The sequence below is a fragment of the Rhipicephalus sanguineus genome, chromosome 1, assembly GCF_013339695.2.
Source record: "Rhipicephalus sanguineus isolate Rsan-2018 chromosome 1, BIME_Rsan_1.4, whole genome shotgun sequence".
NCBI classification, from domain to species: Eukaryota; Metazoa; Arthropoda; class Arachnida; order Ixodida; family Ixodidae; genus Rhipicephalus; species Rhipicephalus sanguineus.
The window spans coordinates 22394253-22416193 of record NC_051176.1 but is presented as its reverse complement, the minus strand read 5'-3'; the positions used below and the strand labels follow the sequence as shown (position 1 = coordinate 22416193).

The 21941-nt window shown below is 49.2% G+C and overlaps 1 protein-coding gene and 1 long non-coding RNA gene across 2 annotated transcripts in view; one reads left to right on the top strand and one right to left on the bottom strand.

Moving 5' to 3' along the window:
* LOC119397698 (tachykinin-like peptides receptor 86C) overlaps nt 1–21941 on the top strand; it is a 907940-nt gene that overhangs the window by 376472 nt on the left and 509527 nt on the right. The window lies entirely within an intron of this gene.
* Nucleotides 11435–13665, bottom strand: LOC125757731 (uncharacterized). Its single transcript, XR_007415488.1, has 3 exons — nt 13569–13665; nt 13039–13111; nt 11435–12246 (listed from the first exon to the last, which is right to left on the bottom strand). It is a non-coding gene; the product is annotated as an uncharacterized LOC125757731 (long non-coding RNA).

The following is a 21941-nucleotide window of genomic DNA, read 5'->3' as shown; positions in this document are numbered from 1 at the left end:
GCATACCAAAATTTGTATGGCATAAGTTGAGTATATGACAAACATAAATCATCGGTCATAACCTGACAAATGTGATATGTAGGTCACGAACGGCATGATTTACATGCCACGGTCTTGGTGCTCTTGCGGCCGTTTCGTCAATTTGATATGTATCAAAATCGGGATGGCGTGACAAGAGTCTATGAAAAACATAAATGACAGGTGTTAACGTGCAAATCATGACTCGTATGCCATGTATAGCATTATTTACATGACATGATCCCGGGGCTCTTGCGACTGTTAATTAAACTGACATATGCAAAAAAATTACACCATCTCCCGCTAAAGGGGACCATGAGGCGATGCGAAGCCAGAGCACCTGAACGATCGCGTTCTGTTGGCGTTCGTTGGGCATGCTACCGAGCTCGCGACGTGGAATGCGAAGAGGGACGCTACGCGCGTCGTATCTTCCATCTAGCCTGGCCGTTAATTCTCACAGGGTGAGCGGGGAACGCAGTCGACAGGCGGGCGAGAGGGGGGCAGCGTAGGAGAGGAGAGAGAAGGGGAGGGGACGCGCATGCGCTCGAGCTCATCGCGGCGTTGCGCAGGAGAGAATTTCGGCATGTCTAGCCCGTGTTTCAGAGGAAGAGTGGAAAGGGGGAGGGGAGAGGGGAAGGGGAGAGGGTGAGTAGGGAGGGGAAGGAAAGAGGGGGAGTGGAGAGGAGGTGTGTGGAGAGGGTATGCGCATGCGCAGTAAGGATGGTCACGCCGCACACCACCACCACCACCGGATTCAGCTCCGCCTTAAGATACTTCGCATCTAAAATTGGTATGACAAAAGATTTCTGCATGACAAACATAAAGGAGAGGTGGTAACGTCAAAAGCATGACATGCATGTCATGTTCGGCACGAAAAACCTGCCATGCTGATGGTGAACTCGAGGCCGTTTCTCTAGCTTGACGTGTGCCAAATTTCGTATTGTGTGATGTGACTGCATGGAGGAAGGAATACTAAGGAGAGGCCCTATCGTATTTCAATGCATTGCGAAAAGTGTGGCGGAAGTGACGTCAGAGTTATAGGGCAAACAAACCGGTATGGGGCAAACAAAACAGCAGACGTCCCGCGGCGTGCTCTCCGCGGTGATTAGCTTCTGCGCAGATTTGTAGTCCCGGCGTAAACTTAGCGCGTATTGTGCAGTTCGCACGCAGTAAAATGTTGTAAGCAGACGTTTACCAGGCTGTTCGTGCGTGGCAGGCCCGAGCGCTGCGTGCTGAAATTCTTCGTGGAGTGTTTTTGTGCAACAGTACAGAATACCGGTACGTGCCGTGATCAAAAACGTTCAGCCCCTGCATCATCGTATTCGAACTCACCTAGCAGTAACTTACGCGTTCTGCTGGGCGTTAGGCCTTCCCTTTCTCGTAGCCCGATTTCCCGATCTGTTGACGGATTAGCGGTTCTTTGTCCGTGTATATGGAGTGAGCGTAGTAGCTATTCGGCGCAACGCCAACTTATAGTTGACGTAACTTCACGTCGAAAAGAGGACACCGCTGTATTGTATACGCGATCGTGCACGTAAAGTTTGTAATTCCAGTACGCACACAACAACAAGCACGCAGCGAGCGCACACCGCACAATACATACATCACGTAGTCCGATAACAACAACATAAGTTTATTGCCCTTTCGTTGAACGACACAGCCTCTAAAAACGTACGATGCCTTCGGCGCATGTTATGTACGGCGCGTCAGACGCCAAAAACAAAAGTTCACGTGTGTTCTGAGTTGACACAATGAGTAAGAAGCAACAGAGCGCACATCCGAGAGCTTCGCATGCAAATACCATGCATTAGTGATCAGCAATGAAGCGAACGAGTACGTACACATGAAAAGTGACACCCGGTACTTTCCGCAGTGCAAGCGATTTGCACCGGGTATACGTAACCATACGCAACAGCTGGGCATTGCGTAGCTTTCTTTCCTAAAGAACACACACAAGGAGCAGCATGCGTGAATCGACTGCGCCGCGGCGCTGGCGGCGCCGCTTGCACGGCGAAAAAAAAAAAAAAAAAGGCTCGAATCGCGCATGCGCCTTCAAACGACACGGCGGAAATCGCGAAATGTTTCGAGGCTCCTTCGCTAGGAGGCGATACGGGTGTTTGCGATGTGGAGGCTTCACGAATGTGACGTCAGGGCCTCTCCTTATTTTTCCTTCCTCCATGTGTGACTGTATGACGAACATAAGTGACAGGTGGTGACATGAAAATCATGATACACATGTCATTTAACGCATGATTTACATGCCACACTCATGGTGCGCTCGCGGCCGTTTCGCTAGCTTGACATGTACCACATTTGGTATTGCGTGACGTGACTGTATGAAGAACATAAATGACAGGTGGTAACATGACATGCATGCCATGTAGGGATTTCCACGAGGAAATCCGTATGGATTTCCTCGTGGCTTCGTGCTACAAACGGGTGGTTGTCTATTTTCCCTTTCTTAACCGTTCCGCCACCTTGCGGGTTTCCGCAGAACTGATTTGCAATGCCATGTAGGGCATGATTTGCATGTCACGCTCATGGTGCGCTCCCGGCCGGTTTGCGAGCTTGATATACAACATAATTGTTATTGCGCGATGTGACTGCACGAAGAGCATAAATGACAGATGGTAACATGACAATCATGACAGGCATGCCATGTAGGGCATGATTTACATGACATTGTCTTAGTGCGCTTCCGGCCGTTTTGTTACTGAATATATACAAAAACTGGCATGGCGTGGCACGACATGAGTACGTGACGAACATGAATAACCGATCATGCATTGTACGCACCAGAATGTACGTTCCAGTGGCATAGTATATACCAGATTGTACGTTCCTAGATGCATGACAAATATGTGTTAGTGAACCATATGTCATGACATGAATAAAGACAAACAAGGAGATGTATGCAGCTCTTTGCTGGCTGCTTCGCATTAGACAGTGCAAGAGATCTTCCGGCTTTTCTTGGTTATTGATCGATTATCGATTAGCTACTGATTGCATATCGTTTGGCTATCACTAGGCTTTGGCCAATATATTGGGCCATGCTAAGTACATCCAAGCATTTTCTAGAATTTATTGGTTATTGATCGATTATCACATAGCTATTGACTGGCTCTCGATTGGCTATGGATTGGTTATCGATTGGCTATCACTAGGCATTGAAGATTTATTCGGGCCATGCTAAGCAGTGCCAAGCATTTTCTAGAATTTAGTGGTTATTGAACGACTATCGATTAGCTATTGATTGGTTATCGATTGGCTATCAGTAGGCGTCGATGAATATGCTAGGAGCTTATCCGCTTTCAGTGGCACATACCCGTGTGGCGGCACAATGCGCACAAACCAGCGCAGCTTCTCCGCCTCGTCACTAGCTATCCCGGCTGACACAGCGGCATGCTGCACCACGCCTCCGATAAGAGACAGTGCCATCGCAGCGTCACCGGAGGCTTACGTCACCGACGGGGGCTATAACCCAAGCTGCCAAGCTCGGAAGTATTCATTTCTTCGCTAACCATTCGGTATGCTCGCCCCGCTGCTGCTACTACGCTAATAAATAATTGTTATGTTCTATGTTGGGATGCGTCCTTCCATCGACACGGCATCCCACATCTTGTGACCCGGAAACCGCAGAAACTGCATCACCATGGCCGACCCAGAAGCCATCATCGCTCTTCGCCAGCAAGTGAAACAACTTCAACAAGAACTGCAGACCCAGCAACAGCAGCATTCTCGCAACGCCTCCACCAGGGTTGCCAATGGTGGCTACTTTTCGCCAAATTGGCGAATTTGAGAGGCCCGTGGCGACCTAAATTTATGAATGGCGACATGGCGAATTTTTGGCGATTTTCGGGTCAGGTCTCCACTGAGTTATGCATCCTAAGCTCAGTGTCTTCACAACGAATGAGCGGCACTATCCTCTGTATTTTTCTGGGTCTTGAGGTGCACATTACGTGCCGTTCGGTATGTCCGTCCTGTAACTCGTGTGTATCTCCTCAATTGATCTAGATGCTTCTATGTCCTCAATTCATCTAGACTCATCTAGATGCTTCAGAGCTTCTCTAAAGTTTCGCTTCTGAAGGGGATAGAAGACGGGTTGGTCGTGTGTTTCGGCCATTTGTTCCGCCAAAGCTCCAACTGTTCTGAGTAGCTTGGCGACTTATTGACTGCTGCAGTATCCCCTAAATGAGCTCGTATAGCGAAGATTGGCGGATACGCGCGTGTTTGGGCAATAAAAAAAAGTATTTATTCAGGCATTTTCCACTGTTCTCGGTGAGCGTGTGCAATGAAAACAAATGCTATATAACATTTTACACTGTCTACCCGTTCAATTATAACGCATCGGATTGACGCGGGTAGATATAAGTGACTATAGGAAAGGGACAGTGGCGTCCCGTATCATATAATTAGTTCACACTGAGAGGTATAAGACTCACTAATGAACGGTACCTGTAAGACTTCTGTCTTACTACTTTCAATAAACCTGTTAATTCTTTTTTTCATATAAGGGGATGTAAAGTTGTCTACAAACAACGCCTTCGCGGTTTTCGCCCAAGGTTTACCACACTTTTCTCTCTGAAACGAGCGGACAGGGATGGAAGGACATAACGAGCGTTTTATCCATTCATACTTGCCCCACCGCGCACATCTTGCGGCTAGTCGGAGAACCAGGTGCACCAAGCACACCCATGGTGAAGCGGGCGATGCGACTGGCCTTGAGAAATGTCAGTACACTTTAAGGGCTTCGAATGGCACTGTATGCTACGGGGCTATACATAAGCAGAAATTCTTATTCCTAGGATATGCCGCAAATATCTAGAATGGCGACTTATTTGGCGAAACTTGTAAAAAAATGGCGACTTTTGGCGACTTTGTGCTCGTCGTTTGGCGACATTTACTCGAAAGTCAGTGGCAACACTGGCCTCCACAACCGAGGCCATGCCTGCAGGCTCCGCTGAGGACGTCAGAGCTCCTAGATAAGGCATCCCGCACGCTGCCTCATACGACACCTGGCGTGTCGCTCTCAAGCTTCCGCCAATTTGGGTGGACTCGCCCGAGGTCTGGTTCGCCCAGGTCGAGGCCCAGTTGTCCCGGGCGCATCACGCAATACCGGACCCGCTACGATTACGTCGTCGCCCACCTGGAAGCACGTTATGCCAACGAGGTTCGGGATATCCTCGCCAACCCACCAACGGCCAACCTCTATGAACAACTGAAGACTCCACTTTTCCACCGCCTGTCGCTCTCGGAAGAACAGCAGATACAACTTCACTCCTCAGAGCTTGCTGAGCGCAAACCTTCACAGCTCCTGCGCCACACGCGTGTGCTCGCGGGCAACATGCAAGTCCAGGATTCTTTCGTGCGAGTGTTTTGGCTCCAACGACTCCCGCCGCACGTCCAGGCAATTATGCAGGATCAGGTTGGGCTACCCCTCGACGAACTTGCGGAGATTGCTGATCGCGTCATCGAGGCCTCCTTGCCGCAGTTGTCGCCCACCATCCAGGCTGTCGCCGCACCGCTGATAACACAGAGCTTGCTCGCCGTATCGACGACATCGATCGACAGCTCACCTCCATTCAACAACGCCTGAGTGAACGTCTTCCCATGCAACAGCACCACCACTTGCAAAGCCACGACCGTAACACCACTTCGTCTCGGCAACCTCATAACGACGGCCCGTGTTACTACCACCGACGCTTCGGGGACAGAGTCCGGCAATGTCAGCCACCCAGTTCCGTGGGACAGGCGGAAAGCGCCAACAGTAGCTTGTAGAGACGACCGCAAGCTGCCAACCCGGAGGCCGTGGCATCTTCGTCACCGACCAAACCACGAAGCAGCGGTTCCTTGTCGACAGCGGTTCCGACATTTGCTGCTACCCGCGATCCCATCTTCAAGGTACTCGTCCGCGTACGTCTTTCGAGCTCAGTGCGGCCAACCGCTCCACAATCAAGACGTACGCCTCGCTCCGCCTGCACATCCAGCTCAGAAACTTACGCCACGACCTTCACTGGTGCTTTGTCATCGCCGACGTCACCGAGCCAATCATCGGCTCAGACTTGCTGGCCCACTACAACCTTTTTCCGGACTGCCGCAACGACCTCATAGAATAAAGAACCAGTTTAGAGAAGGGAAACTGTAGCCTTGACAACGGTACGAAAGATAAGCAGCGGTAGCGCATGGAACTACCGAAGGCACCCAAGAGATGGCGCTGCGTAAACAGGAAGCGGAAAACAAAATTTATTGTTTTTTTATGTAGAAAAAAGCAAATGGCTGCCTTTTTTATTCCGTACCGGGTGCGTATGCGCATGCGCGGGTGCCTCGGCTGGTTTTTTATTCTGTCCTTTTTAAACAGAAGTGGACGAAAGAGGCCGGGACTCGCGTAGGGTTACGGAGGTCTCGTTATCTTTCGCCCGCTTGTTTTGAGCGCGTCGATACGCCCAGCAGGACGCCAAAGCGCCCTTCCGAACGCAGTACCTGTGCTTACGAAGGTTACATGGAACCGAAAGGCATACATTGGCAACTGGCACCAGTAAGAACAATTCACGAGTGAGTAGAAGGAACGATAATCTTTATTGACAATGAGCAAGCGGTAAAAGTCCCTTGTTCAGGCATCGTGAGCTCGTAAACGACTAGCCTTCGCGGTACTTCAGAGAGACAAAACAAATTAGATGACGTTTGTTGCCCGTTTCCACCGTCAGCTAGCGCTCACAATAACCAACTTGTATTGTAGGACAGGCGTAAAGCATCATTTTTTTTTGCTACAGTTTCAGTACTTGCTTTCAACGAGTACACCTGAAGACCCGCGGGTTTGTTGTTATTACAACATATTGCGGTCAGGCTGAGAATATCAAGCAGGTTCACGCAAAGAAATCACATCATAGTGGATGCCTACAGAATGGCAGAAAACATGAGCATTTTAACACGTGATACCGATGAAACAACCCATAAATGGGATATATACAAGGCCTCAAAGAGGTGCAGCATTACAGAGAAGGGAGAAACGATTTTCTATACCGGTCATTCTCTTATTGTGACATCGCCACTGGAAAGTAAGCTTCATCAACAGTCTGGCCAAGTCGCGCTCATGCCATCGCATAATTCACTCGTTCATTTGAGCCCACCAGACCTTGCAAGTACAAGTGAAATAGCAGCTTTGTCCACACGTGTTAGCATACAACTCAAAAGCGAGAACAGTGAAGTGTGATATGTTAACGAGGTCACAAAGCAGAAAGAAAAACGCTGAGCTTGAAAGTACGCGTACCTGCCATCGTCGAGGAACCTGTGGAAACTGACGCCTTCGCCGGTATCGCAGCTCCTGCGGCACCATACAGTAGCACAGCGACTGCCCACCATAATTGCAGTTTGATTGCATCGGTGAATTAAAAAAAACCGCATTTCCCCGAAGGGGAGTATGAGGAAGTGCGAAGCACGGGGTGATGCTATGAGGGGGCGCGCGCGACTAAACTGCAGAGCCGAGCGAAGGAGACGGCAGCGAGAGAGCACGCGCCAGCCGACCCACGGAGGTGTGGCCGTTTTTAAGTGCAAAGCACTTTTACTGATGACGATGATCTGTCTTCCGAACTCGTTCCAAAGAACCCGCAACGCGTTCAACTTGTTGGCGGCGTTGCGCACGCCCGAGATGGGGCTCAGGTTGTTGTCCAACCACAGTCGATCGCACACCGCGCAGCTATATCCGAAGCTGCGGTCCAGGAAGTCTCGCTTGAAGCGCGCGTCCGGCCGATTGAATTCGAGGGCCCGCGCTCGCTCACGCATCGTGCGTCCCCGCGCCAGATCGGCTTCGGGGTGCTCGGCTCGCTTCGCACGCTTTCGTTCGGCGTCTCGCCGCCGGCCTACATCACCACAGGCAATGCGCGGGGCGCGAGCAGCCACGGAGCGGAGGGCGGAGCGCGCGCAGTCACGTGGGGTGTGACGTCGCTGCGCCGTTGCTACAGACGCTCCTCTCCGTTCCTCGCGCCGTTGCTATGGGACGGCGGATTCAGGGTCGACTATAAAGTGCTTTGCACTTAAAAACTTTCATGCGTATTTTAGACAACATTAACGATATAATTCGCAAGAAAACGGAGAGCAACAAACCAGCTGCCAACCATCGGACGATAACTGCGCATATTCTCCGCGTTATCTGCGGCACCCGAGACGCAGCGGCGCACTTTTTGCGCTTCGTCACTAGTCACAGCGACGGTCCGCTTGCTCGCCACCGCGCGCCGGCCGTCAGCGGTGAGCGACAAGGCAGATATGTTTTCAATCAATAAACAACGAATTTACTCATCATTCAAACATTACTTTCAGTTACACAAGAAAAAGCACTTTTATGCGGAAATGATAGCTGTATTTCTCTTAAATATTGCTTTTATTACGGTGCCTCTGGCGGATTTTTTGGCGTCGCCGAGGGCAGATTTGAACGGAGCCACTATGGTTTGTTTTTTAGCTCCGACGGGGTCGATTTTTTCGCCCCCCTTCGGCGATGGCTGGAACTTGAGACTTTCCGAGGCCTGACGACCTCGGGGGCGATCGGAGATCTCTGTTCTGCGCCGTTCGTTCGCGTTCGTTCTGATGATCGCACGCGATTGGCTGAAGCCGGACAACTCACGCCACTCTAAGGGGCGTGGCCATTTCTTTTTTTTCGTTGATGTTTTCTTTTTTGGTGACGTCATTGCGCGTCATAACGAGCATGTCGTCTGCTAAAAGTGAACGGAGAGCGAGCCCGTTCGCTCGCGTTCTCTCGAGCGAACAATGGCGTCGCACGGCATGTATTTCGAGTGATGCGGCGGTTGCGGCTGCCGCAACAGCTGATTTTGAGAAAATGGCGCTTGCAACGGTGCTTCCTTGCTACGTTGGAGTTTCTCGAAGCAGATGCAGAATGGTAGGAGGTGCGAAATGCGTTTGAAGAGATGAGCGAGTGTGAATTCCGGCGTCGCTTTCGTTTCTCGAAACGTACGGTACGTTGGTTGTGCGACGAACTCGACCCCGTCATCGGGTGCCAACGAGCCAGTGGGATTTCAACAGAGCGGAAGGTGTTGTCTGCGCTGAGATTTTTTGCCAGCGGATGCTTCCAGCGAGCTGTCGGCAGCGAGGAATTCATCGGCCTGTCGCAGTCGTCCGTCAGCGAAACCATCCACGAGGTGGCACACGCCATTACTGTCGTTGGCGGGCAGAAACGGTGGGTGGCCTTTCCCGAGACCACGGACGCGAAGGAGCTAACAAAGGCGGCGTTCGCTCGGCTCGGGCGGATTCCCGTTGTGGTCGGGTGCGTGGATGGTACGCTCATCGCAATCCCGAAGCCCCATGGCCTGAGCTCCGCGGACACGACTCATTACATGTCGGGGAAGGGACTCTACGCATTCAACACCATGATCGTGAGTATTATCCATGCATTGTATGCGTAGCAAATTGTTTCATTTATATCGCTTAAACTTTCCGCTTTACTGAGGCTGTTGCAACTGAGTATAGTGGGAGCGGTATTTTCGATCTATCCAGAACGGGAATTGGATCGTTTCAGGGCACTTCGCTTAGGATAAGCGATGAAATCATGTGACGCGGAGTACACTTTGGTTCAGCGGCCTGCACAGTGCATAATATTACCGTTGCTCGTTCGCCATGTGTACCTGAAGCTTGATTCTCGATTTGTATTTGCTGAGATTAGCGCTCCCAGAATGTGCCGTAGTATGCCCTTATTGTTCATTGTCGTGCTGGACGTTACATGGATCATTACATAGATGGATGAATAAACTTTACTTCGGTCCCTCGGAACGCGCCCGAGCATGTACATACATTAAATACGCATTGTTTCATAACCCTTTTTTCAGTCGAAGTTTTTCGTGTTGTAGATATCTTGTGATACATTGCCTTAAACATACAGCAGTAATTTGGTTAAAAGGCTTTGGTGGCTGGAAGATGGGTTGTTCCAAGCAGTAAACATGCAGACTACCCTTTGACACTGCATTGTCCTCGTGTTAGAACTTATGGTACAAGTCCTACCCTGTCGATGATTTGTTCATAACTATGTTTCAACAGTCAGTAACAGTGCAGACAGATGTAGTTACATTAACATAATACGCAACATTGTACCGAAGGTCATTTATGGGTACAATTTTGACTGAATTGAATTCTGCAGACATGTGATGCCGACCTCTGGATGTCAGTCCATGTTTCCTGGGGTCATGTCATGACTCTTGGGTATGGCGGGGGAGCCCTCTCCGTCAGCACCTGGAAGCAAAACTTCGGCTTGCTTGGTAAGTGCTGTCAATGCTTGCCACATTCAAGACGTTATCACTACAGCTGTCATGCCGCCCTCGTGCAGGAGACTCCAGCTACACATTAGAACCGTGACTCCTGACACCAGTGCCCGGACGCCCAGCTCGTGGCACCCCTGATAACCACTACAACAAGGCCCACACCGCCATGCGCAATGTTGTGGAGTGGTGCAACGCTGTAAGCTTGTGCAGAGCTGCACAAGCATCATTGCTGCTTGTGCAGCTCTGCACGACATTGCGTTGGCGGCACATAAGCCTGTTCTCGAAGGGGACGATGACGACACAGACGATGCTGAGCTGCTGCCAGCAGCAGCTGAGCTACCACCACCACAACGGGAGCCAGCAGCAGCGCAACCGTGTAGTGAACCTGTTTCGAGAACCACTGGGCCTGCATGCTTGAGCATCGGCGCAGAGTACGCCGCCGCCTGCAACGACCTCGGCAGCATTGTGTGGTGCGTGTTTGTCTTTGTTCATTGTGTTTGTCACTGGCATAAACAAATGACTGTTTTTTTTACTACACTTCAAATGTTTGCTGCACATATCAACGAAACAGCATTCTCCTATCAATGAATAACCCCCTTGAATAGGTTGGCAAAAAATGTGAAGCTCACCCTGACTCACTCGTGAAATATATTTTGCTCTTGGGGCTCACTCAGACTCACCAAAATTTTCCTCAAGCGGATTCACTCGGACTCAGGCTCACTAAAATGTTTTCACCCGGAATCGAACTCACCAATGTATTACTCACCCGGACTCACAGCTCGATCTGAATCTGAGTGAATCGACTCATGAGTGAGTTTGTCGACCTATTCCCCTTGTCACACAATGCCATGCTGATGAAATACTTCGACCAGGTTGTAAAATATGGTGCTTCACACTAAGCACAAGTGAGAGCTCACCTGTGAATGGCACATGGTGCCATTCGGAGCCAAAGTGGTAACCTGAAAAGGCTGTTGAATCAGCACAGCAACATGCGCTAGCTTTAGTGCAACAAGGATCGTGCTTTTAAATGAGGTGAACAACAACGGTGGTGTAAGAAGTGAAATTTTATTACAAGTATCGCGAGCAATGCACATAAAAAGCAGAGTAAATAAATATCCCTTATGCCAAGGAAAAGAACATAAAAGTAGCGCCCTTTTATAATATACAAATGGAGTTACTACAAAGTGCCTGCTGCTCCTCTGCAGCAACACACGCGTCTCGCAGCACGAAAGTCATTGTATTACATGAAAACAAGGCACAGTCGAACCGGTATTAATCGAACTCGCTAAAAAAATGCAAGTTGTTGGTTGCTGATATGTCTTCCTCTACTATTGATTTCTGTTTGTACCCAATCCTATTGTCTAAACACTTCTAAGCAACAGAACACGTATTCGTCAACTATTTTTTGGTCTTGCAATATTTCAAAATTGTTGTGCAACCTAGACCGTTCACAAACGCATTTCTTTTTTTCTAGGATGTGTAAAAATCGATAGAAAACGTACAGTGTGCCACAATATTCTACACGTATACACTGTAAACATAAAGATACACTACAGTGCACTATGTGCATATACTACAAAATTGCTGAATGCATGACTGCTGAATTTCTGAATGCATGTACAATGAAACAGCACATCAGTGCTTCTGATATGCAGAAAAAGAAAATTAACTGAGAAAAAATTGCAGGGCACCATTGAAGCAAGCAAGCGTATCATAGCTCGTGATGTGAACAAAAATAAATCTACATGTATGTACAACTAGTCTTTACAAATCACTGTGCAGGTGGCTTCCGCTGCAATGAGGGCCCGGGCGAGGGTACCAACGCCTTGCAGTTCGTGGACCACGTCACCGAGAAGTTGAACCTGGCGCAGCTTTCCAATGATGCCTGGCCCTGCCGCCTGGTGTTTGCGGCTAGTAACTCCAGCGCCTCGGCCTGCCGGTTGCCCCCATCTCGCAGCTGCGGCATGAGCTGGAAACCAAGAAATGTGTTGCCATTATCATCTATAAATTTTCTGCTACCGACTCTTCGCTGGAAGCTTCTGTTCGTGAAGAGTTTCAGTGTGTGCAACAATTTCCTCTGTGTTGAAAATCCACTGACCCAATGGCATCCATGAATGGTGCTTGGTTCACCGCACAACCAACGCACTTCGTTTGGACAGACCAAAGCGGTGCCGGAATTCATTTTCGCTCATCTCATCAAACGCATCTCACACCTCTAACCACCTCTGCATGAGAAGCAACCAAACAGCCCTTTTCAGGGCTACACAATCGTTTGCCCGGCTTTACGCGATGACTGACACAATCTCCTTCCGAAACCCTAGCTGCTGCAGTATGCAAAACATACAGCAAGCAGGTGTAACACAGGTGCAAAAATGTGCATTTGTGTATGATGGCTATGTGAAGAAGTTATATAACGAGCTTGCTTTTTGAACAGTATATTTAGCAATAGCACATTTTCAGTTTCACTTTTGAAGCAACTGACAAAATAGGGAAACATTTCAAGATGTTGAACATTTTTGCAATGCTACCTTTTTGCTACATTTCACCATAACTGCAAGGCAGGACACCTGTTTATTCCATCTGACAGTTATGCATACAACTAACTAGCTCCTGCAACCGTTTGCCAAATTTTTTTCGTGCAGCTTTTTATCTTTATGCCCACAGATGTCATCTCTTCACAAACATATGCCTGCACGCATGAGCATCACCTGTGAGCATGTAACGCCATCTACAGTTAATCAAAAACATCAGCGAAACTTACGAGTTGGGGCACGGGGAAGATCCTGGGCCACATCCTCTTCAGCCACACCAGCAGCAGCTGGAGCAGGGCTCACCTGTTATAGTAAGAAGTTTCTTGATTGACACACTGAGTGCAATAAGAAGTATGGAGTGGAAGTGGACAATAGCAATGTTTTTTTAGAATGTTTCAACAGCGGCATGCTATGACACACAGACTTCGGAGAGAGGGGTGGAGGGGGGGGGGGGGCAAGCCTACTGGCTACGCACCTCACTCGACTCGAGGGTCTGAGAAATGGGTTGTAACACGTAGGGTGCTCTAATGAGCTTCGAAATATAGTTCGCGGCTGTTCTTTCGTCATCACCGCAAATGTGGCTGTTTCGCATTCTGTTCTGGGCGGTGCAACGTGTTAGCACCTCAGCTAACGCGGCTGCCGGGTGATCCACTCGATATTGTTTGAAAAAGTAAAACTAACAGCGCGTAATGGCTCGAAGCAAATGAGCTCACTTGTTCGCAGCATACAAGTAACAATGATATTCTAAGCCAGTGCTTACCGATTCAGACCACCCGAACTCTGGGCCTCGCACACTCGTCTCTGTCGAGCACGACACGGCCGCGGTAATCCGAAATCTGGCCGCCTCGGGTGCCGCTGTAAAGCACAAGCAGGACGTGTAAGATGACCGACCACAATACAATTGTGCTCGCACTCGCCTCTGCTGCCCTCGGAGTTTGGCAAGACCCTGCTGCGAATAGTAGCGCTCATTCCTCCATTGGGCCTGCCACTGGGCTCTGGTGTTACGCGCAGGGAATTCTTCGTTCAAAAGCGCTACTAGCTCCTGCCACATGTCGTCCCGGTCCTCCCTCGTGAACGACGGCTCCAGCGGCCGTCGTTCACGAGGGTCGCTGTGAAAAAGCCAGCAGAAGCTCATTTTGACGATCCGACACCCGAGAACCAACGCAGACGTTGCGATGGGACGACATTTTGAAACTACGTCAGCCGCTACTTTTCTCTTTTTTTTTTCTCGTGCGCGACACCATCTAGCGACAACGTCAAAAAAAAACTAACATTATTAAATATCATTACTCAAAGCTGTTGCTGTTTGAAAAAGCGTTTGAGCTTGAGAAGCAAAAGCAATAATTTTCTGTAAAGTAATTATATTTATTAAAAGGCGAGAAACGCTTCACGGTCCCCGTGCCGACGTCACAGGATGCGCGTCTACTTCCGGAAAGCTTTCCGCTTCACGATTGGCTGTCCTCTTCCTCTCGGCGGTTCCAGGCGGGAGAGCTGCGCCTCCTCTCACTTTTGTGACGTAGGCACCGCAGAACGAACGCGAACGAACAGAGATCTCCGATCGCCCCCCTGGGACATTTCACAGCGAACGACCGCCCAACTCAGTGTTGACAATCATTCGCCGTACCCCGCCATCCTCGCCGAATTCCCCGGATTGACGCGCCCAAGTGGACTTCCACGCAAAGTACAGCACACCACCGTGCACAACATCGGGACCACGGTGTTAGAAGTACAGGTGGAACGACGCAGCACCGGCGCCATGCGCTCGCTGCGTCGAACTTCGGTTCCACCGCGCCGTCACGCCGCGAGATGGCAGGAGCAGTCACGTGGCTTACAGCGGCGCGCGCCGGCCTCTGGTCCGCCCTAGACAAAGCCACTGTGGCAAAGCAGTTGTCGCCACGTTGCTTTCTCGTTTATTCTTTTTGTGCGATGGCAGGTCATGCTATTCGAGTGAGAAAGCCGTGAAATGGGCAAAAAGTGTTTTGTGCCGCGGTGCAACTCTGGGTACAAGACCTGCACTGAAAAAGTCGATTTTTGTTGCACCCCAAGATGCAGAACGCCTGAAGGTTTGGCGCCATGCGATTCCGCGCAAGGACCGCGAGCTGCAGTAGACTGATTACGTGTGCGAGAAGCACTTCGAGCCGAGGTACATGAGGAAGACGTGGCAAGCAGTGTACAAAGGGCACGTTCTTGTGAGCACACCTCGAAAGGCGGCTCTGGCTAATGACGCCGTGCCGACGAAGTTTTGAGTTCGTTTTGAGTTCATCGTCTCGAGTTCATCTACAGCGTGAGTTGGCTCGTTTTTTTTAACCGTACCTACATGCGTGTGCTGTCTTTCTCTCTCCTACGCTTGTTAACAATGAGAATATCTGGGTTTTTTAGTGCTGAAACCACGCTATCATTATGAGGCACGCCGTAGCAGAGCTCCACAAATTTCGGCAATGTGGTGTTATTTAACATGCACTGACATCGTAGAGTACACGTGTCTCTAACATGTCGCCTCCACCAAAATGCGACCGCCGTGGCTGGGATCGAACTAGGGAACTTCGGTCAGCAGCCGAGTACCGTAACCGGTGTACCACCGCGGTTGACTGTCTACGCTCGTAAAGACTCCACACACCGCGATTGACGTGTTCCTTGAAAGACAAAGTAGTAATGCTGTCTTCGGGTGGCTATGCAAAACATAAACAGTGAAAAATGACCATCGGTTGGCAAGAGAGAAGAATCGGAAACACCTATCCACCACTCTTAATGTCTCCCCTTCTCGCAGTGCCAAACCAGGATGCTTTTTCATGTATTTGGTCGGTGCCTGAAACTTAGCTGCTGGAATTCGCTAAAATTCTGTATTTGATGCGCGACCAGCTAAAAAGTCGTTTTTGCGACACATCTTTATCAGCGGTCAACGACCGCAAATTACTTCGAATGTTCGGGACAGCAAGTACAGTATGCGTTTTCTGCTGTAATACTATGGCTAATACCTTATTATTTCGAACTTCTAAACTATACTCTTACCAATAGAACTAATTTATGTCTTATTTCAGCGTGACGTCACTGTCATAAGTTTAAATCCACGATTTCACATGTCCGAATGAGGAAAGCATCCTCCTTTGCGAACCTTCGAGGTGGCAAAGTCAACATATTCAACAGTTAACGGCTGTATCGTCAGAATTCAGATTTATTCGCAGCTTTTATTTATTTATTTATTTTTGCGCTCGATATAGCGCGAACGCACAGTTTTTATTCATTTCGAGTGGCGTTCGCGGCCCCGAAGCGACCATACCTGATACCGCCCATGAGCCACCGGTAGTGTAGCGCCATCTAGGGCCCTGTGCCCAAAGCGCCACAAACAGCGGACAGAAGTTTGCCGTTTCCGGAGGCGCCGTCGGTCCACCTATAATACTTCTAACACCGTGATCAGGACCACCTCAAGCCCCCCGGTTTTCTGCCGCGCCCGTTGCCTTGCCCCGGACCGCATGCGCATAGCCATAGTAGAGTTCGAGGCAATGCTCCGTGAAGGAATCGCCCGCCGCACTGACAGTCCATGGGCCTCGCCACTGCACCTTGTTCCGAAGAAGACTGAAGGCTGGCGGCCCTGTGAGGACTATCGCGCCCTCAACGCGCGCACCATCCCGGACAGGTACCCCGTCCACTACATACAGAACTTCGCCCATCGCATTCATGGCTACCACGTGTTCTCCGTGCTAGACTTGGTGAAGGCATACACACAGATACCCGTCAATCGGGATCACGTCCCGAAAACGGCAATCACCACTCCATTTGGCTTGTTCGAGTTTCCCTTCAGGAGCTTCGGCCTGTGGAACGCCGGACAAACTTGTCAGCGCTTCATCGACAAAGTCTTCCGCGGCCTCGATTTCTGCTTCATTTACCTTGACGACATACTGGTAGCCTGGCCGAGTTTTTTGCGAACGCCGCACGGACCAACGGCGAGCTTAAACAGATACACTGTTAAAACGTCCTAGAGCCCCCACATTTTGATTTAAGGTGGCTTATATTGCCCCTGAAAAAACGTCTTCCAATAAATTAAATTGTGTTTAGTGCAGCGGTGATGTACGAACGGTACAGAATACTCACTCATTATCACTCACCCCAATTGTTTCCGCCTTCGCACTCACTCACGCTCATACTCACGCCTACTCACACTCATAGGCACTCACTAACGTTCATACTTACATCTCGTCACACTCACACTTATAGGCACTCACTCACTTTCATACTCACGCTTACTCACACTCATAGACGCTCACTCGTGTTCATACTCACGCCTACTCACACTCATAGGCACTCACTCACGTTCATAATCACACCTATTCACACTCATAGGCACTCACTCACGTTCATAGTCACACTTACAGGCACTCACTCACGTTCACACTGACGCCTACTCACAACAATACCTACTCGCTCACGTTCATACTCATGCCATGTTAAAGCAATTAGTAGTCACTAATGTTCATACTCACACCTACTCACACTCATAGTCGCTCACTCGCGTTTATACTCACGCCCACTCACTCCCACTGATGGGCATACTCACGCCCATACTCACTCCCACTCACAACCACTCAAGTTCATACTCACGCCTGCTCACGCTCATAGGCACTCACTCACGTTCATGCTCACACATCACGGCCATTGTTACTCACTCGTGTTCATACTCACGCCCCCTCAAACCCATAAGTGTTCACTCACGTTCATAACGCCTCTCACACACATTGGTACTCACTCACGTTCATACCCACGCCCACTTACGCTCATAAGTACTCACGTTCACACTCAAGGGTACTCACACTTATGGGCACGCGCTCACGTTCATACTCATACCTGCTCATAGCCTTCGGTACTCACTCCGCCTTCAGTTCATACTCGCGCCCATTCACACTGTTAAGTGCTGACTCACGCCTACTTACACCGGTGCTCACGTTCATACTCACACCTACTTGCAGCCATTTGTACTCATGTTCACTCATGTCTACTCACTGCCATGGGTACTCACTCACATTCGTACTCACACCTACTACACTCGTATGTTGCCTTCATACTCATGCCTGCTCACATCCCTCGTCACTCACTCATGCTCACACTCACGCCTTTGAAACGAGTCTACTCATGAATGAACATGGCAAGCTTTCCGCTCTACTCACACTCACTTGCGGCCCTTGATGTCCATATTGAAGTGCATTCCCGTTCACAGATACTCGCGTTTACACGTCTAATAGCTCCCATCTGCGATCATTACCACGCACACCTACTCAACCTCGCCGGGTCTCATTCACATCTGTCCCTGACAGTGGACAAACGTTTTGTATGCATTCGCATCTAAGGTGATCTCTCATATATTCTCGTTATATCCGAACGTGCAGATTTGTAAGTTTGTAATGGATAGTCTTAGGGACAAACCGGGGATGTTAACACTGGTTCAAGGGCAATGTCCTATGTATATGTATTATATGGAATGTCGGGACCGCGGAAAATTTATTCGAATTAACCAAATGCCGAAGTATGGAATGTATCAAGGGAACATATACAAGTGTCTATTACATCAATGCATTCGCATTTTCTTGATGACCACTTAAATTCATGGTACATATCTGGCATAAAAGCAATGTAAATGCCGCAAATTTCTTCATTCGCAACTCCGTTCACAATGTGACCGCGGCTCAAGACAGCCGTGTATTAACACTAAACGTGACCTGCCCCCCTTCACTTGTTACGTACCGCCACCACCACCACGCGCACGTGAAGATAACTTTTGCGCCGGAAAAATGATCGACAAATGATCGTTCGTTCGTCGTAATGTCGCAACCGAATTTTATACCAGCATGCGGACTGCGGCTGAATCTCTTCACCTTCAACAGCTTCCACTATGTTTGAGTTGCGTGACATTGCGCGCACATCGCCCGAAGTCAAAACGAGGCTGCTGAGTGCCGCATCCGCTGTGGACGAAAGTGTGGTCGCTAAATTATGATACGATCATAGCGACCACGCAGTTCCGAAGGCGCGCGCGCGGCCTGCGCCCACAGTCGAAACGAAACTGCTCGGCGCAGCATCCGCTGCTGAATAAACCTGACTCGCTAATGCACAATAATGAATGGCGACTACACACTTCTGAAGCGCCGCTGCGAAAACGAAACTGCTGCTTGTAGCAGTTTTGACCCGCAGTCGCCGCTGGCTCTATGGACGCGATTATAGATATATTGCCCACCCAGTTCGCGTGCACCGAGTAAAATCGAAGACAAAGCAAGTGGGCCGCAGCCGTCGAAATCTTTGTCGCCAACAACGCGATTATTGCTAGATCGTGGATGGCGACCACGCCTTTATGAAGGACCGCAGCCGTTTGAGTTGTTCGCGAACGCCGTTTTTTCCTCCTGTGAGTCGAACATTTGTGGCGCTTCGTGCTTGGTGCGCTCCGAGGATCGGACGAACAACCTGGTTACGGCCAAATATGACCGAATTAACGAGAGTTTGATACCAGTAAACAATGCATAAGCTTGCCGCGACCAGTGAACACGTCCGAATCATCCGATTTTTCGAATTAAAGGGGGGCGAATAACGACCTTTTACCGTATATGCTTTCATTTTCGTCGAGTGACCAAATGGAAAATGTATGGCGCGCTTATTTGCTACCTCCACCTTCACTGTTTATGCCAGGGGTCTCAAACTCACATCGGCTAACGAGCCGCAGTCACGAAAATTTACTCCCGCAAGGGCCAGGACACAGTGACGAAGGTAAGAGCGGGGGGCGGGTAGGAATAGCTTGTACAAAATGCCAGTTAACGTTGCCATGTGAAAGACCCTTCCCATATTTCGTAAAGGGGTCATTTCTGAAGGGGATTTGGCGCCAGGATTCCAACGACATATCTACCTCCAAAATGTCTAAAATGTGAACGACGGTTCTGAAAGTTTGTTTCATTGTTAAGTATCCATATATGTTGACCGCAGCGCTTCCCTCACGGAAAAAAATATGCTTTAGACAAGCCATGCCTATGTAGCTCATGAACATACTTATTGAGAAAAAACAATATCTGACGAAGGCAGTCATGTGCGGGCATCGGGCCGCTTGTTTTAGACCCCTGGTTTATGCGATAAACGTTGGTCATCACTTGCCAGAATAACTCGATGTAGTTCATGTTTCGATGGCTGGCGGTCAGTTTTGTAAATGCTGCATTTAACGGCAGTAATAGTGCTTTCGGCTACTCGGTTTTTCATTTGTGTTAAGGTGATGTAGCGCGAAACAATACACATGTCGATGGCCTTGCTTCGCACTGCACCACATTTACAAAATACCACTTCACATAATGAGCATAGCTTTTTTACTGCACGTGAACTTCGTGATACAAAGCGCAGCGCGTGCAGAAGTTCGGCGCGCAGAGCTGGCGTACAGGCTTCTCCTTTTGCGTTAGGCACAGGCCATGCATAAACATGCTCCGTCGCTATGTCAGGGACAATTTTCTACCCCCTCTCCGCCCTGAAAGTGCATTGCGCTTGCACGCTGCTCGACCAATCTAGCACTGAATGCTTAGACTTGTTTTGCCGGCGAACACAGTGAAAATCCAGCGCACAATCACGACGTCAACGAAGAAGCACACCACCACAGCACTGATCGGCGTTGTGGCACATTGTGATTTCTGTGCGCCACACCAGAAGCCGCGTTAATCCTTGGATTATGCCGCTTTTGAGACATGGCGAGTTGACGGCGCAGTATGGACGTCTGCGTTACGCCATAAAGATGCGTATCTACTACATTGAATCGGTGTACTTCATATATAAAATTATTGGTATGAAGGCGAAAGTCTTATATGCCTCATCAAACGGGAGAAGTGACCAGTAATGCCATGTGATGATCCCTCCTAGTCCTTTTCCTTCGTCCATGTTCAAGCCCAGTCAGTAAACACACACACACACAGATGAGATAATGGGAATTACATCTCATTATTCGCAAGGTTCAAAAATTCGTCACAAACTCATGATTTATTACGCGCAAGCCTTGTATGTCTCACACGAAGCACGAAAGGCTGGCTCGGAAAATTTTGTGACCTCTCAAGCGCGAATCTGTGCGCTACCTTCGCCTTTGCGGCTTTCGTGTGAAAAAAAAAAATCGAAGCGGCGCTTGTGCGATATAAATTGCATGGTAAAATAGTCGCACCCGATGGCTTTAGTATTCCATCCGTCGTAGGCGAATTCATCAGGGGCACTGTGAATTTTTTTCCTGGTTTCTAGGATATTTACGGTCCCTCGGTTCGTTCAAAGCCATCGTGCTGAGGTAGCCAAAACTTCTTTATCATATTGTCGTGACGTCAAGACAGAGGCCGTAACGCACAGAATGATCGTGTCTTTTTTTCAATTTTTGCTTTTAAGTACATGTGAGAAGTCTGGGATGCGTGAGAAAGTATTATGAAAGAAGTAAACTTGCGGACCAGCCCGACCTCTACGAACTACGAACTGGCACAGATGCAGGTTGTCCTGTGATGTCATTTGCGGCTTTTGGTTTTCGCACTTTGCGGATTATCAACGTGATATATTTTTGCTATAGCCAAAGTAAAATGTTGTGATTAGTGATGCCGAAAATTGCCCTCAATCAGATCAGAAAAAAAGCATAAATCGGCAAGAGACAGACCAAGACAGATACAGTCAGGATCAAAACAAATTTAGGACTTTCCGTGACAAATCACAGGATGCCTTAGAACACGAAGAAAATATGGACCTGGGATCATGAACAATACCTTTATATTCTCTGATAATAATATCTGGGTTTAACGCGCCAAACCACGCTATGATTATGAGGCACGCCGCAGTGGAGGTCTCCGGAAATGTTGACCAGCTGGTGTTCATTAACGTGCACTGACATCGCACAGTACACGGGCCTCTACCACCACGCCTACGTCGAAATGCGACCGCCGCGGCCGAACCCGCGACTTTCGGAGCACCGTAACCGCTACACCACCGCAGCGGACTTTCATTTTCTGTAGTATTAGCAAAAAGGTTGCTCGTGGTGATGTTGCCCATGTCACCGGTCCCAGGAAAATTAATAGTCGGAACAGTGCTACTCTCCAAGAAAAAAAAAAGGTCAAAAGGGGGTCACGGCAACCGACTCTCTTCGGTGTTTCATTTAACCCCT